At 38.7% G+C, this 15,617-nt stretch overlaps 1 non-coding gene across 1 annotated transcript; it reads right to left on the minus strand.

The window, feature by feature from the left end:
• Positions 1-6,764: 6,764 nt before the first annotated feature.
• LOC127133654 (small nucleolar RNA R71) lies at positions 6,765-6,871 on the minus strand. The gene has a single exon (XR_007807606.1). It is a non-coding gene; the product is annotated as a small nucleolar RNA R71 (small nucleolar RNA).
• Positions 6,872-15,617: the final 8,746 nt, after the last annotated feature.

A 15,617-nucleotide genomic window follows, 5' to 3' on the forward strand; every position in this document is an offset into this window, starting at 1 on the left:
TTCAACGACAGCAAAGGCTGCGTGGGACACACTGGTTAGATGTTATGGTGGTGACGCATCAGTGAAGAAGGTGAAGCTTCAGTCCTTGAGAAAGCAATATGAGAATTTCAACATGAAGAATAATGAGAAAGTTTCTGAATACATCTCTAGAGTGATTCTGATCACTAATGAGATGAAAGCGTGTGGAGAAACTCTTTCTGAAGAAACAATCATGGAGAAGGTATTGAGATCCCTTACCTCACAATTTGATTACATTGTGGTAGCAATAGAATATTCCAAAGATCTGAGCACCATGAAAATTGAAGAGCTGCAGAGCAGTCTAGAAGCGCAAGAGTTGCGTTTGACTGAGAGAACTTCTGAAAGGGAAGTAGAGCAGCAGGCTCTGAAAGCAACTTCTGATAGGAGGTATCAGAAGCAGTCAGAAGCCAGGAGAAGATCTGATGATGGTCAGAAGTCAGAAAGCTCAACCTCTGATAGACAAAAGAATGCTCAGAAGGGAAAAGAGAAGTATGACAAGAAGAAGATCCAATGTTACTGTTGTAAGAAGTTTGGTCACTTTGCTAGAGACTGTTGGTCAAACAAGGAGAGAAAATCAGAAGAAGCAAATATAGCCAGAAGTTCTGATGACGAATCTGTGCTATTGATGGCCTCTGAATCTGATGATATGGATCTGATAGACTGGTGGTACATGGACACTGGCTGTTTAAATCATCTTACTTGAAACAAGAAATGGCTGGTTGACTTTGACTCTGAAAAGAGGACAAAGATCAGATGTGCTGATGACAAATATCTTAATGCAGAAGGTATGGGAAATGTCAGAGTGATTCTGTACAATGGGAAAACAGCATTGATTCAGAACGTGTGGTATGTACCTGGCATCAGAAGCAATCTGATGAGTGTGGGACAATTAATTGAGAAAGGTTTTTTAGTTACCATGAAGGACAATCTTCTGAAGCTGTATGACTGCAATCAGAAGTTGATTATGGAGTCAGAACAGGGAAGGAATAGAACATTCAAGGTGAATGTCAGAACTGCAGACTCAGAATGTCTTAGTGCAACAAGTGCTGAGAAGGAGAGTGAGTTGTGGCACAGAAGATTTGGTCATTTGAATTTCAGAAGCTTAAAACATCTGAATTCAAAGAAGTTGGTACATGGAATTCCTGCAATTAAGAAGCCTGAAAAGTCATGCAAAGTTTGCATGGAAGGAAAACAACCACGATTGCCATTTGCGTCAGAAACTTCTCCAAGAGCAAAACATGCCTTGGGAGTTGTACATTCTGATGTGTGTGGTCCATTTCCAGTAGCATCGATTAGAGGGAATAAATACTTTGTGTTATTTGTTGATGAATTCACAAGAATGACATGGGTATCCCTTATTAAGTTTAAACACGAGGTGTTTGATGAATTCAAGAAGTTCAGAATGAAGGCTGAGAATCAGAGTGGTCAGAAGTTGAAGATTCTTAGAACTGACGGTGGAGGTGAGTATAACTCCAAAGAGTTCCAGAAGTTCTGTGAGGAGAATGGAATTGAGCATGAGGTTACTGCTCCTTATACCCCTCAACACAATGGTCTTGCTGAAAGAAGAAACCGCACTTTGCTTGATATGGTGAGAAGCATGCTAAAGGAGAAGAAACTTCCTCAGAAGCTCTGGGGAGAAGCTGTTGCCACTGCAACGTATGTACTCAATCGATGTCCTACGAAGAAGTTGAAGGAAATAGTTCCAATACAAAAGTGGACTGGAGATAAGCAAAGTGTTAGTCATCTGAAGGTGTTTGGTTCTGTTTGCTATAAACATGTTCCAGAAGCCAGAAGACAGAAGCTGGATGATAGTAGCAAAGTGATTATTCTGATAGGGTACCACAGTACAGGTGCATACAAGCTCTATTGTCCAGAAACCAACAAAATTGAATTCAGTAGAGATGTGATTGTGAAGGAATCCGAATTTTGGAATTGGGATAAGTCTCAATCTGATTCTGATGTTAGAACTTCTGAAGAAAGGTCAGAGTTAAGAATTTCTGAAGTTGGAGTAAACTCTGACGTTGATTCTGATTCTGATAGTGATTCTGACTCTGGAGAAGACTCAGAAGATGAAGGTGACTCTGATGATCCGGACTCTGATGACCCAGACTCTGATGGTAATCCAGATTCTGGTGGCAATTCAGACTCTGGAAATATGCCAGCCCCTGAAGATGGTCAAAGCTCTGGAGGAAGTCAACCATCTGAAGCTAGAAACTCTGAAGCTCAAGACTCTGAACAAGTTCAGAGACCACAAAGAATCAGAAACATCCCCAGAAGATATGCAGAATTTGACATGTTGCAAGACACTGAAGTAGACTCTAAAGGAGAAGTTATTCAGTGTGCCATGTTAGTAGACTCTGAACCCATAAGTACAGAAGAGGCTCTTAAGCAGAAGCTCTGGCTGAAGGCCATGAAAGAAGAACTTGATGCTATAGAGAGAAACAAGACTTGGAAGCTGACAGAACTTCCAAAAGACAAGAAAGCCATCAGCGTCAGATGGGTTTTCAAGCAGAAGTTAAAGCCAGATGGTTCAATTGGCAAACATAAAGCAAGGTTGGTAGCCAGAGGATTTCTACAGAAACCTGGGTTGGATTACTCTGATGTGTTTGCACCTGTAGCAACACATGAAACAATCAAAATGGTGATTGCAATAGCTGCTAATAGGAATTGGCCTCTGATGCATTTAGATGTAAAATCTGCATTTCTGAATGGTCCATTAGAAGAAGAAGTTTACGTGTCACAACCTCCTGGATTTGTGAAAAAGAATTAGGAAGGGATGGTGTACAGATTATACAAAGCTCTATATGGATTGAAATAAGCGCCCAGAGCTTGGAATCAGAAGATTGATTCATTTTTCAAGAAGCAAGGCTTTCAGAAATGTGAGATGGAGTACGGTGTCTATGTTCAGCATACTTCTGAAGGAAATATGACTCTGGTATGTTTATATGTTGATGATATACTGCTGACTGGAAGTTCTGAACAGGAGATAGCCAAGTTCAAGAAAGTTCTGATGAATGAATTCGAAATGATTGATCTAGGCAAAATGACATACTTTCTAGGGATGGAGTTCAGATACTCTGAGAAAGGTATTATTTTGCATCAGCTCAAGGATGAATTAGAACTTCTGAAGAGATTTAATCTGAAGAATTGTAAGATTGCTGTCACACCTTCTGATACAAATCAGAAACTGGATTCTGACTCTGATGGAAAGGATGTGGACGCTATAACCTTCAAACAGTTGGTTGGTTCTCTGAGGTATTTGTGCAATACCAGACCTGATATTTGCTATTCAGTTGGGATGGTTAGTAGGTTCATGAGTAAACCTAAGTGGTCCAATTACCAAGCTGCTGTCAGGATTCTGAGGTATATCAAGGGAACTCTGAAGTATGGAGTATTATTTCCTTCTGGAAGAAAGGATGAGTCAGAACTTCTGAGTTATTCAGATTCTTATTGGTGTGGAGACAGAGTTGACAGAAGAAGTGCGTCTGGGTACTTATTCAAATTTCTGGGAGGTCCCATTTCTTGGTGTTCCAAGAAGCAACCTGTTGTGGCGTTGTCAACTTGTGAAGCTGAATACATTGCAGGAGTTGTTACTGCATGCCAAGCTCTGTGGATTCTGAATCTATTGCAGGATCTGAAGATTAAAGTAAACAAACCTCTGAAGCTGATGATTGACAACAAGTCTGCAATCAATCTTGCCAGAAACCCAGTGTTGCATGGGAGAAGCAAGCACATTGAAACCAAGTATCATTTTCTGAGACATCAAGTTCAGAGGGGAGTGTTAGAAGTTGTACACTGCAACACTCAGAAACAGTTGGCAGATGTTCTGACGAAAGCTATAAAGACTGATCAATTTCTCAGATTAAGGGATGGAATTGGTGTTACAAGTTTTGATGGAATATGAATTAAGGGATGGTATTAGAAGTAATTCATATTTATTAGTTGTACTATTTTCTTAGCCCCTAAGTTTGTTAGAGGGTATTTTAGTATTTTATCCTATTCTAGTAACCCTAGTTTTAGCTTATAAATAGGGTGGCAATCATTGTAACTTTTATCATGTTTTGTAGCCGTCATTCTCTTAATAGAATATTTCCGTTCATCATTCATTCTACCTTTGCACCAATAATATATATATATATATATATCTATATATATATATATATATATATATATATATATATATATATATATATATATATATATATATATAAAAGATCAATAAATGTCAAAAATACCATACAACCGAGACCAATAAAGTAGCATGATGTCAAAATAAAATACAAACCATAGTTCTACTGTTATATACAAGGACAAAGCTAGAAAATTTGAACAGTGGGGGCAATATTAAATATAAATTTAGAAATTATTATTATTAATTAAGAAAAAAAATTAATTGGTATGCACTATCAGTGTAAAAAAATTTACATCATCAATGCATCACAATTATTCATAAGAGATACTTTGCATGTGATTAAAGAAAAAATTACACATATAATAATTTAACGGTTATGATGATGACACTGACATTTACCGTATTTCTGACTCCGATTTCGCATGCATTTTAGTAGTTTTATTGTTATTTTGTTGTGTATTTACTATGTTTCTCTTTGTTTTCAGGTTTTAACTTTAATCGGAGCCCCGATCGAGAAAAGGAGTGAAAAAGAGCTAAAAACCCTAAAATTCAGCATTTTGTACTTGTGGCTGGCGCCATAGACCCTGCCATGACATGTCTTGGCTCAACTTCCCTCAACTGCCAAGTTCCCCACTACTTCCACTAAGGCGCCACAGATTGGCCTTGTGGCGGGCGCCACAAGAGGAAAAGTTTTCCCTCCCAAATTCAAACTGAAGGGCATCCTTGTCATTTCCATCATTTTACTTGCTTATAAATAGAAACTCGAATTCACTTGTTTAAACATCCAAACTTAGAGCAAAGGCAAACTTAGAACAGACTTTGTTTCACTTAGGCATATATTTAGTATTTTAAAGTGGTAATCGCTTCGCATTGGGGTGTTACCACAATTGTGTAATCAAGTCTGTGATCGAGTCTGTAATCGAGTTCAGAGCACTTTGGAAGGAAGTTAATCCTGCCGCCATTTTCATTTCCGCTTTACATTTTATTCAACCCTCCGATTGGAGCAGGTTTTTATTGCCTTACCTTTATCTATTTATTTCCCGCACTGTCTTTACTTTATTTATTTCCCGCACTGTCTTTACTTTATTTATTTCTCGCACTCGCTTTACTTTATTTATTTCTCGCACTCGCTTTACTTTTATTTACTTTCCGCACTCGCACTACTTTTATTTACTTTCCGTACTCGCACTAGTTTTATTTACTTTCCGCACTCGCACTACTTTTATTTACTTTCCGCACTCGCACTACTTTTATTTAAATTAATTCACTTTTATTTTACCATGTCTAACTAAATCTATAACGTTAGAATGTAAGGATCGTAATTGAACCGATAATCCGTACAATTGTTCGTAGAAACACTTAAGGGCTATTTTAACTTTCGACTTAAGTTTTCCCGCACTTAATTTCCGTTGGGTAAGATCAAAAGCCGTCCAACGTCTATTTAAACTTAATTGTTTTTAACTATTTCAAAAACAGCAAAAGCGCTTTGTTTAGTTCATTAGGAGTTTTTAACCTAAGAAGAAAGGAGATTTTAAAACTATTTTCGAACGCGTTTATAAGTTTAGAGTCTGGTTCGTGAGAACCTCTTTTGGTTAAGAAATCCAGGTTAAAATACTTTTCAACTTAGTCAAGATACTATATTTCTTAAAAATAGGTTTACTACTCTAATGCAATGCACACCTTTTTATAAGTGACAATAAGAGGGTTTGATTAGGGAGTACAACTCGGTTCTGAATACGCGAAAGCGACAGTTCCTGTTAAAATGATTCTTTTCAAAGTAGGAAACACTGTCCATAAGTAGTTCTATTAGCAAGTACTTGGATTATTAATTGATTATGTGAATTACATTCGAGCCTGTCTTTATTAATTGAACTTTATTCAACACTTTAAATTTCATTGCACACTCTAAAAACCCATATTTTGATTGCCTTAGATAAACACCATAACAATAGATAACGAGAGTTTGACACTTGGTCTCTGTGGATTCGACAATCTTTTATATTACTCTGACGCGTTCGTATACTTGCGAAAAGCACGCATCAAGTTTTTGGCGCCGTTGCCGGGGACCAATTTCGTCAAATTTCATACCCTGTTGTTATATCGTTTAGACTTAGGCTATTTCCCGTTGGTCAATGAGAAAAGCTCGCAGTAGCGGAAGCTTAGTATATCCTCTAGCGGAACCTGAACGTTACGCTTGCGCACGTTTATTCTTTCATAGGATTAGGAGAGCTTTGGCTGAAGATCAAAACCAAAGACCTCTTAAGGATTTCTCCCAACCATCTAACGAAGAACCTAGTTCTAGTATAGTAAACCCAACCATCCCAGCTAATAATTTCGAACTTAAACCTTCCCTGTTGCAACTAGTGCGACAGAGACAATTCGCAGGTCTCGCTACTAAGAATCCAACCAACATTTAAAAATCTTTCTTCAATTAGCAGACACTTTTAAAACCAATGGAGCTTCTCCTGAGGCAATCCGTTTAAGATTATTCCCTTTATCCCTCAGAGATAAAGCCCTATCATGGTTAGATTCCCTTCCACCCAATTCCATTACGACTTGGGATAACCTTAGAAGAGTATTCCTTGCTAGATACTTTCCCCCGAGTAAGACCACCGTTCTTTGAAACCATATAACTAGATTTACCCAGAACCAAGGAGAATCGTTGTTCGAAGCTTGGGAGAGATATAAAGAGTTATTACGAGCATGCCCACATCACGGTTAAGAAAATTGGTTAATCATTCAAACCTTCTATAATGGACTTCACTATAACACTAAGATGACCATCGACGCTACCGCAGGCGGTGCACTGATGAACAAACCTTATCTTGAAGCTAGTGCCCTCATTGAAGATATGGCTCAAAACCATCAATCATGGGGAGTGGAACGAGCGACAGTTGAGAAGAAGGAAGCCCAAGGAGGATTGCATGAACTAAGCTCTATAGACATGATGCAAGCTAAAATGGACGCATTAGCCCTTAAGGTCGAGCATATGTGCATAAACCCGAATACTGTAGCCGCAGTTTCGTCGGATTGTGAGATATGTGGAACCAAAGGACACCAATCTGCAGAATGCAGTCTATTAAACGAAGCCCACTCTGAGCAAGTGAACTACACCCAAGGGAACCCATATTCGAATACCTATAACCCTGGATAGAGGAATCACCCGAATTTATCTTATAAAAACAATAACCCTATCCAAAATAATGCGCCTCTGAGACAACCTGGTTTATCAAGCCTCAAGACCAAATCAATCTATGCAACCTGTACCACCAAAGCCGAGCCTTGAGAAAATTATGGAAAATTTTATCACTGCTCAAACCCAACAAAATAAAGAATTCATGAACCAGAACATTCACGTTAATGAATTGATTACCCAGTTAGGAACCAAGGTTGACCAAATAGTTACTCATACCAAGATGCTTGAAACCCAGATCTCTCAGGTAGCTTTAAACCAAGCCCCTCAGACTACACCTAGAGGACAGTTCCCTGGACAACCTCAACAGAATCCGAGAGGACAAGCCAATGCCATTACCCTACGAAGTGGGAACGCTTATGATGAGCCACCAAACCCAAGATTGAGTGAACCCAAAACTTATAAGGAATATACCAAACCCCCGGACGAAGTAAAGGAACCAGAGGTATCTGAAAACTAGGAAGGTCAAGAAAAAGGATTAAAACCTAAAGATAAAGCTTACGTACCACCCCCGCCATATAAACCACCTATACCATATCCGCAAAGACTCAAACAAACCCAGATCAATAACCAATATCAAAAATTTATTAAAGTTATAGAAAAACTTCATGTAGAAATCCCTTTCACAGAAGCCATCACCCAAATACCTTCTTATGCAAAGTTTCTCAAAGACATCCTTACCAACAAACGTAGACTAGATGATCCGAAGCCTTTGGAATGTAATTCCATTTCCGAGAATAAATTAGCCAAAAAAGATAAAGATCCTGGAAATTTCTCCATTCCTTGTCTTTTGGGTAGTCATGTCATCGAAAAAGCTTTTCTAGACTTAGGAGCTAGTGTGAGCTTAATGCATTTAGCGGTTTGTGAGAGGTTAAACTTAAGAGAATTACAACCCACTAAGATGTCACTTCAGTTAGCCGATAGATCTGTTAAATATCCGATAGGCATTTTAGAAGATGTCCCTGTTAGGATAGGTCAGCTATTTATCCCTACTGATTTTGTTGTCATGGACATCAAAGAGGACAATGATATACCAATCCTTCTAGGTAGACCATTATTATCAACTGCAGGAGCCATAATAGATGTCAAGAGAGGGAAGTTGACCTTTGAGGTAGGTGACGAGAAAATATAATTTATACTTTCAAAAAATTTTATGGCACCTGTGATGGGAGACGCGTGTTATGCCTTAGATATCATTGATGAATGCGTTAGGGAATTAGAACAAGAAGAAATCTAAAAAACAATTAAATTACCATCAACTCTTATAATGGAAGATGATGACTTTAAGAAACCGTACATCGATGATAACCTTTACGAATGTTTATCCCTTACCCCAGATCATATTCCATGCCCTAAGAAACCAACCTTGGAACTTAAGGAACTGCCTAAAAACCTGAGATATGAGTTCCTCGATGAAGAGATGAACCGTCCAGTTATAATTAGTGTTACCTTGAGCCAAGAGGAAACGAACCAACTTTTAGACGTTTTACGAAGATATCCCTCAGCCTTAGGATATAATATCTTTGACCTGAAAGGTATAAGCCCATCCGTATGCATGCATCGGATTTCGCTCGAAGAAGATTCAAAAGCCTCCAGAGAACATCAGAGAAGAATAAACCCTATAATGAGCGATGTTGTTAAAAAGGAAGTTCTTAAGTTACTTGAGGAAGGTATAATCAATCAGATCTCGGATAGTAAGTGGGTGAGCCCTGTGCATGTAGTACCTAAAAAGGGAGGCATCACATTCGTGCAAAACGATAAAGGCGAACATGTAGCAAAACGTTTAGAAGGAGGATGGCGGATGTGTATAGATTATAGAAAATTAAATAAAGCAACCAGGAAGGATCATTTCCCTTTACCATTTATAGACCAGATGTTGGAGCGTCTAGCCAGACACTCTTACTTTTGCTATCTATGTGGATACTCTGGATTCTTCCAAATACCTATCCACCCCGAAGATCAAGAAAAAACTACCTTTACATGCCCTTATGGAACTTTTGCCTACAGACGAATGCCATTCGGCCTCTGTAATGCCCTAGCTACTTTCCAACGCTGCATGATGTCGATCTTTGCAGATTACCTAGATGGTATCATGGAAGTGTTTATGGATGATTTCTCGGTTTGCGGATTTGACTTCCACAATTGTCTTGCTAACCTCCAGAAAATCCTGGAGAGATGCGTGGAGGTAAACCTCATGCTAAACTGGGAAAAGTCTCATTTCATGGTTACCGAAGGAATTGTTTTAGGACATATAGTTTCCGAAAAAGGTATAGAGGTAGATAGAGCTAAGATAGAAGTTATAGAAAACCTAAAACCACCTAAAACTATCAGAGAAGTCCGAAGTTTTCTTGGACACGCTGGATTCTACCGGCGTTTTATTAAGGACTTCTCCAAAATAACTAAACCTTTAACTGGACTTTTAATGAAAGATGCGGAATTCATTTTCTATGGAAAATGTAATGACGCATTTAATATTTTAAAGAAAGCATTAGTATCTGCACCCATTATGAAATCACCTGATTGGTCAGAACCTTTTGAGATAATGTGCGACGCTAGTGATTATGCAGTTGGAGTCGTTCTAGGACAAAGGAAAGATAAAAAATCACATGCCATATATTATGCCAGTAGAACCCTAGACGCTGCCCAACTTAACTATGCAACAATTGAAAAAGAATTACTCATTGTAGTTTTCGCTGTAGACAAATTTAGATCTTATCTAGTAGGAGCAAAAATTATAGTTTACACTGATCATGCTGCCATTCGTTACCTATTAAGTAAAAAAGATGTCAAGCCCAGGTTACTCCGATGGATTCTATTACTACAAGAGTTTGATTTAGATATAAGAGATAAAAAAGGCACTGGAAATGTAGTAGCCAATTGTAAGACCCCAATTTTGACCCTAAGATCCCTCATGGCATCATAACATTGCATTTGCATTGCCTAAAGGATCTTTAGCATCTTGGTTCCCTTTGCCTTTGGGTGGGACTCCTTGTGATTGGTTTGAGATCACCAAGCATGCTTGAATTATACATCATTGTTTCTCTTACTTTTGTTTACTAACCAAAAGCACAAAAATGTGTCACTAACATCTTTTGTTTGAAGCTTGAGTATCATCCAAGACACTTTGTGGGTTCTATTTAGATGATCAGTTAACACAAGGGAATGGCTTGAGATACTTCCAACAGGTTCAAATGGGGTCTATTCGTCAGTCAAAACGTTAATCTTGAAGGAGCAAAAGTTTGTTCATGAGTTGTCATGCTCGCTAGGCGAGCAGAATGGATCGACTAGCGAGTCCCAAGAAAAGCCACCAGAATCACCTACGCTCAGAGGAATCTCTTGAACTGTCATGCTCGCTAGGCGAAGCCCACGTGTTTAAAAAAAAGAACGAAAAAAAAAACCAAAACAAAAACAAAACAAAATAAATAAATAAATAAAATATAACAAAAAATTTTGGACTTGGGCCTCTCTCATTTGAGCCCACAGGTCCACAAAAATCAGGTTATAAATTCAGAGTTTCAGTGAAACAAAAGGCCATTCCATTCCTATTACCCTGGCAGGGAAAAAGAGAGTGAGAGAAGAGCTAACAGAGTTCAGAGCAACCTCCAAAGACTGAAGGGAACTCATCGGCAAAGAATCAATTCTCTCTCATATAAACCCTCAGATTGCTTTGCAAACCCAACCGGGCAATTCAATTTCATCAATCTCTCCAGTCAGGTTTGCCTTATTCCCATTACTTTATGCTTTTAATTTGAATGCTCTGAATGTATGAGGTATTATGGGTGAATTTGATACCCTTTTGATGCATGTGTTTGACAAGAGGTTTAGGCCTCCTATCCTTGGTTTCTTTTTGTGAGCTTTTTGTGAATTTTAATGGCATGATTTATGTGGTTACATTTTGATTTGGGGGCAACTCTTGATTACCCTATCTTGTTTCTCTAACCTGTTTGTTGAGTTTTGTTTTGTGAGGGCTCATATGACTCTTGTAGAGATGGTTTGCCTGGTGTTCCACTTTATTTGTGGGATACCACCTGGAGGTTCATTCTGATTACCTGTACTGACTCACTTTCTTTGATGGTGTTAGCTTGGAAGGATCTCAGGGTTTCCTTGTTCCGTTAATTACTGTTACTTCGGATCTTTATCCGTGTGGTACTTTTACATTTTCCCGTATTTTTACCGCTTTCTTAGCTGGAAGACCTCGATAGGAGGCAATGTTTTGTGTGTTTACTTTGTGCAGGTTCCTTCGTCTAGGACTTCCCTTTTGCCTGAGCGCTCCTAAAACGCAAACAAATTCATTGATTTTTCTTCTCCTAAGAACACGTTTACTCCTTCTACTACAGGCGAGTAAGTCTCCAAAGGTCGAGCATCCGGTAGATTGCGTAGTAACGTCGTTCGCCCCAAACCCTTAACCCGTAGTTGGTCGAACTACGTTTTGCTCTGATTTTCATCCCAGATGAGATATGTAGGCATAAGACGCGATGTCTTAGCGAGCATACTCCTCTTTAACCCATAGGTAGCCGAGCTACGAAGACTCTGATTCTCAGATTCAGATGAGATACGTATGCAGTGGATGCGACGTCCGTACGAGTCATTTTCTTTTGATTCTTCTTTTAGTAAGTAGTACATTAGATAAACATACACTCTTTTCTCATCCCTTCAATCATGTTTGCACAAATAAATTTTCACAAAAAACAACAACATTTGCAACAAATGTGAAAAGGGCTCCCTAGGAGTACCTAGGATGTTTTGGGTGCCTAACACCTTCCCATTTCATAACCAACCCCCTTACCCAGATCTCTGACATTTTTACTAGTTTTTGATTCGATAAAACTTTCAGGTTTTTGTTCGCTTTCTAACCATTCCTTTGAATAAATAGAAGTGCGGTGGCGACTTGACTTGTATAATTTACCTTGGATTTAGTCAATATCTCTAACGGTAACGAATACCCCGCTACACCGATCACCTTTCTAGGCTAGAACATCTAAAACCAGACTTAGTATCCATAAATGATGATTTCGCCTACGATAGACTGATAGCTAGACTAGAAACCATTGAAGATAATAACCTAGGCCCTCATGAGCACTCCCAAAATTCCTTAGCAATAAGTAGCGTACCATGGTATGCCGACTTTGTTAATTACCTAGCTGCTGATATCATACCACCTGATCTTGACTACCACCGCAAGAAGAAATTCTTCCACAATGTAAGAAACTTCTATTTGGACGAACCACTCCTTTTCAAAAGGGGTAAAGATGGCATTTTTTACCGTTGCATTCCGGAAGAAGAGGTAAATAGTATTATCAAGCATTGTCATTCTGCACCCTTTGGTGGACATGCGAGCACCTCTAAGACATACGCCAAGATTCTTCAAGTTGGCCTATTCTGACCTACCATGTGGCGTGATGTCTATGCTTGCATTTTCAAATGTGATAGATGCCAACGCACTGGAAACATTTCAAGGCGTGACGAAATGCCTCTAAGAAACATTCAGGAAGTAGAACTCTTCGATATATGGGGTATAGATTTCACGGGACCTTTCCCACCATCCTTAGGAAACAGGTATATCTTAGTAGCTGTAGACTACGTGTCTAAGTGGATTGAAGCTATAGCTGCACCCACAAACGACACTAGGGTAGTGATCAAGCTATTTAAAAACTATATTTTCCCTAGATTTGGAACACCACGTTTAGTCATAAGCGATGGAGGATCACACTTCATATCGAGAATATTTGATAAACTTCTAAGAAAATATGGAGTTAGGCATAGAGTAGCAACACCATACCATCCACAGACTAGTGGCCAAGTAGAAGTATCCAATAGGGAGATAGAACAAATCCTAGAAAAAAGTGTTTCTATCTCTAGGAGAGACTCGTCTCAGAAGCTTCAAGAAGCATTATGGGCCTACCGAACCGCTTTCAAAACCCCTATAGGAACAACTCCTTACCAATTAGTTTATGGTAAATCCTGTCACTTACCGTTCGAATTAGAGCATAAGGCCTATTGGGCCATTAAAACTTTGAATTTAGACTACCTTACCGCCGGAGAAAAGCGTACCCTTGACATTCATAAACTAGAAGAACTTAGGCAATCTTCCTACGAGAATGCAAAAATATACAAAGAGAGAACAAAAGCCTACCATGACAAAAGAATAGTAAAGAAAAACTTCAATATAGGAGACCCTGTTCTCCTTTTCAACTCTAGGTTACAACTCTTCCCTGGGAAGCTACACTCAAGATGGACTGGCCCTTTCGAAGTATCCAAGATTTTGATATCCGGAGCCGTAGAAATCAAGAACGAAACATGTAGTCCATTTATTGTAAATGGACAAAGACTGAAGCTTTACGAAGGAGGAGACATTCCAGCCTACTACTCAAGCCACACTCTGAATTATCCACCCATTCCTACTACTACAGGTGTATAAATTCTAATCGTTAAGCTAATGACGTTAAACAAGCGCTGCGTGGGAGGCAACCCATGGTTTTTCATTTTACTTTTTCGCATTTATTTTTATTTTATTCTTTATTTTTTATTTTTACCGAGACTAAATATTTGAATGGTTTGTATTTTCAGGACCCCTTTCCTAACTTTTACAGGATGCAGGATTTCGACGATATGCACGTAGCCTATAGAGATGATGCTCAGAGGGAGCGCTACATCACTCTGTATCAGCGCCCTATGGCGCCCACACGTTATCCTGATCAGCACTGCATGGAGGCACTGGGCATTGAGCCGAGTATCCGATTTCTGAGCCACCAGCTTCATTGGGACGAGTTCGCTGACGACCTGAGTAACACCTACAGGAACTTGACATTGGAGTTCCTCAGTTCATTTGATTATAACCCATACTCTAGACCAGATGGGTATGCTGCTTTCAGGCTCTTTGGAGTTGAGTACTATTTCATCCAGAAAGAGTTCGGTGACCTATTGGGTTTCCAGACCACTCCTGACGCTATCCCCAAGACACCTATGGGATACTTTCTGGGTAAGGAGGTGGAAAAGTTCTGGAGTGATATATCAGGTGGAGGGAGCCAGGATCCTTCAACGCAGCTGTCTCAGGCTATACATAACCCTGCTTTTAGATACTTCCAGATGATATTGGCACATTCCTTCCTAGGAAGACCGGATGCTGAGACATTACTGAGCGAAGAGGAGATCTTCCTACTATTTTATGCATCCCAGTCTCGTCTAGTAGCATGTGGGAACTTTCTGTTATGTGGTCTCAGCGGTGTCTCCAGATCGACCGAAGGAGTAATCCATGTAGGAGGTATCATCACACAGATTGCCATCGCTTTAGGTCTATCTCGCAAGTTGTTACATCTCGGGACCTACTGTGGGTACACTACCATGGATATCGACTTCTGTTTGACCCGAGGGTTGATGAGAAGAGCCTCCTTCCATCCATGTCAGTTCCGATTGCTAGTCGACAGCGAGGCTATTCATTATTTCACACTACCTGATCCTATGATGACTAGTGTGCATGATCCAGCGAACTGGAGTTATGCTCTGGAGGGACAGGGAGAGACTATCGAGGAGCCGAGATCACCACCTATTGCTGAGTATACGCCTACACCACCTTCTCCCAGGATCACTGTATTCTCTGACAATCTATCATTGCAGACCCCAGACATCCGCACCCAGATTGCAGAATGTCGTAGAGAGATCGCAGAGCTTAGACAGGAGGTGGTCGACCTCACTTTGCAGATGGGAGTATCTGATCCCACTCATGCTACCGAGGCCGACTATTTATACCAGGAGATCGCATAGCTTAGGCAGGAGGTAGCCATGCTCCGTGGGTCCACTCAGGAAAACGAACCCCCTACTATATGATCTTACCATTCCATTTTATTTTATCTCTTTTATGCTATTTTTTCGCATTTACATACATTATTTTATATCATAGCATTTGGGTATTTTATTATGTCGGCACATTGATATTTGTACATTAATAGATATTATATATCTATATATATAGATATATATATATATAATATACTATAATAGATATATATATATATATATATAATTATATATATATATTTAATATAAATTATATATATATATATACTAGATATATATATATATATATATATATATATATATATATTATATATATCTATATATATATTTATATAATATATAATATATTTATATATATTATAATAATTATATATATATATTATATATATATAGATATATAATATATATATATAATTTATATATATATATATATATATAATATTATATATATATATATCATATATATATATATATATATAT

This window comes from Lathyrus oleraceus, chromosome 3 (assembly GCF_024323335.1).
Source record: "Lathyrus oleraceus cultivar Zhongwan6 chromosome 3, CAAS_Psat_ZW6_1.0, whole genome shotgun sequence".
Taxonomy (NCBI): domain Eukaryota; kingdom Viridiplantae; phylum Streptophyta; class Magnoliopsida; order Fabales; family Fabaceae; genus Lathyrus; species Lathyrus oleraceus.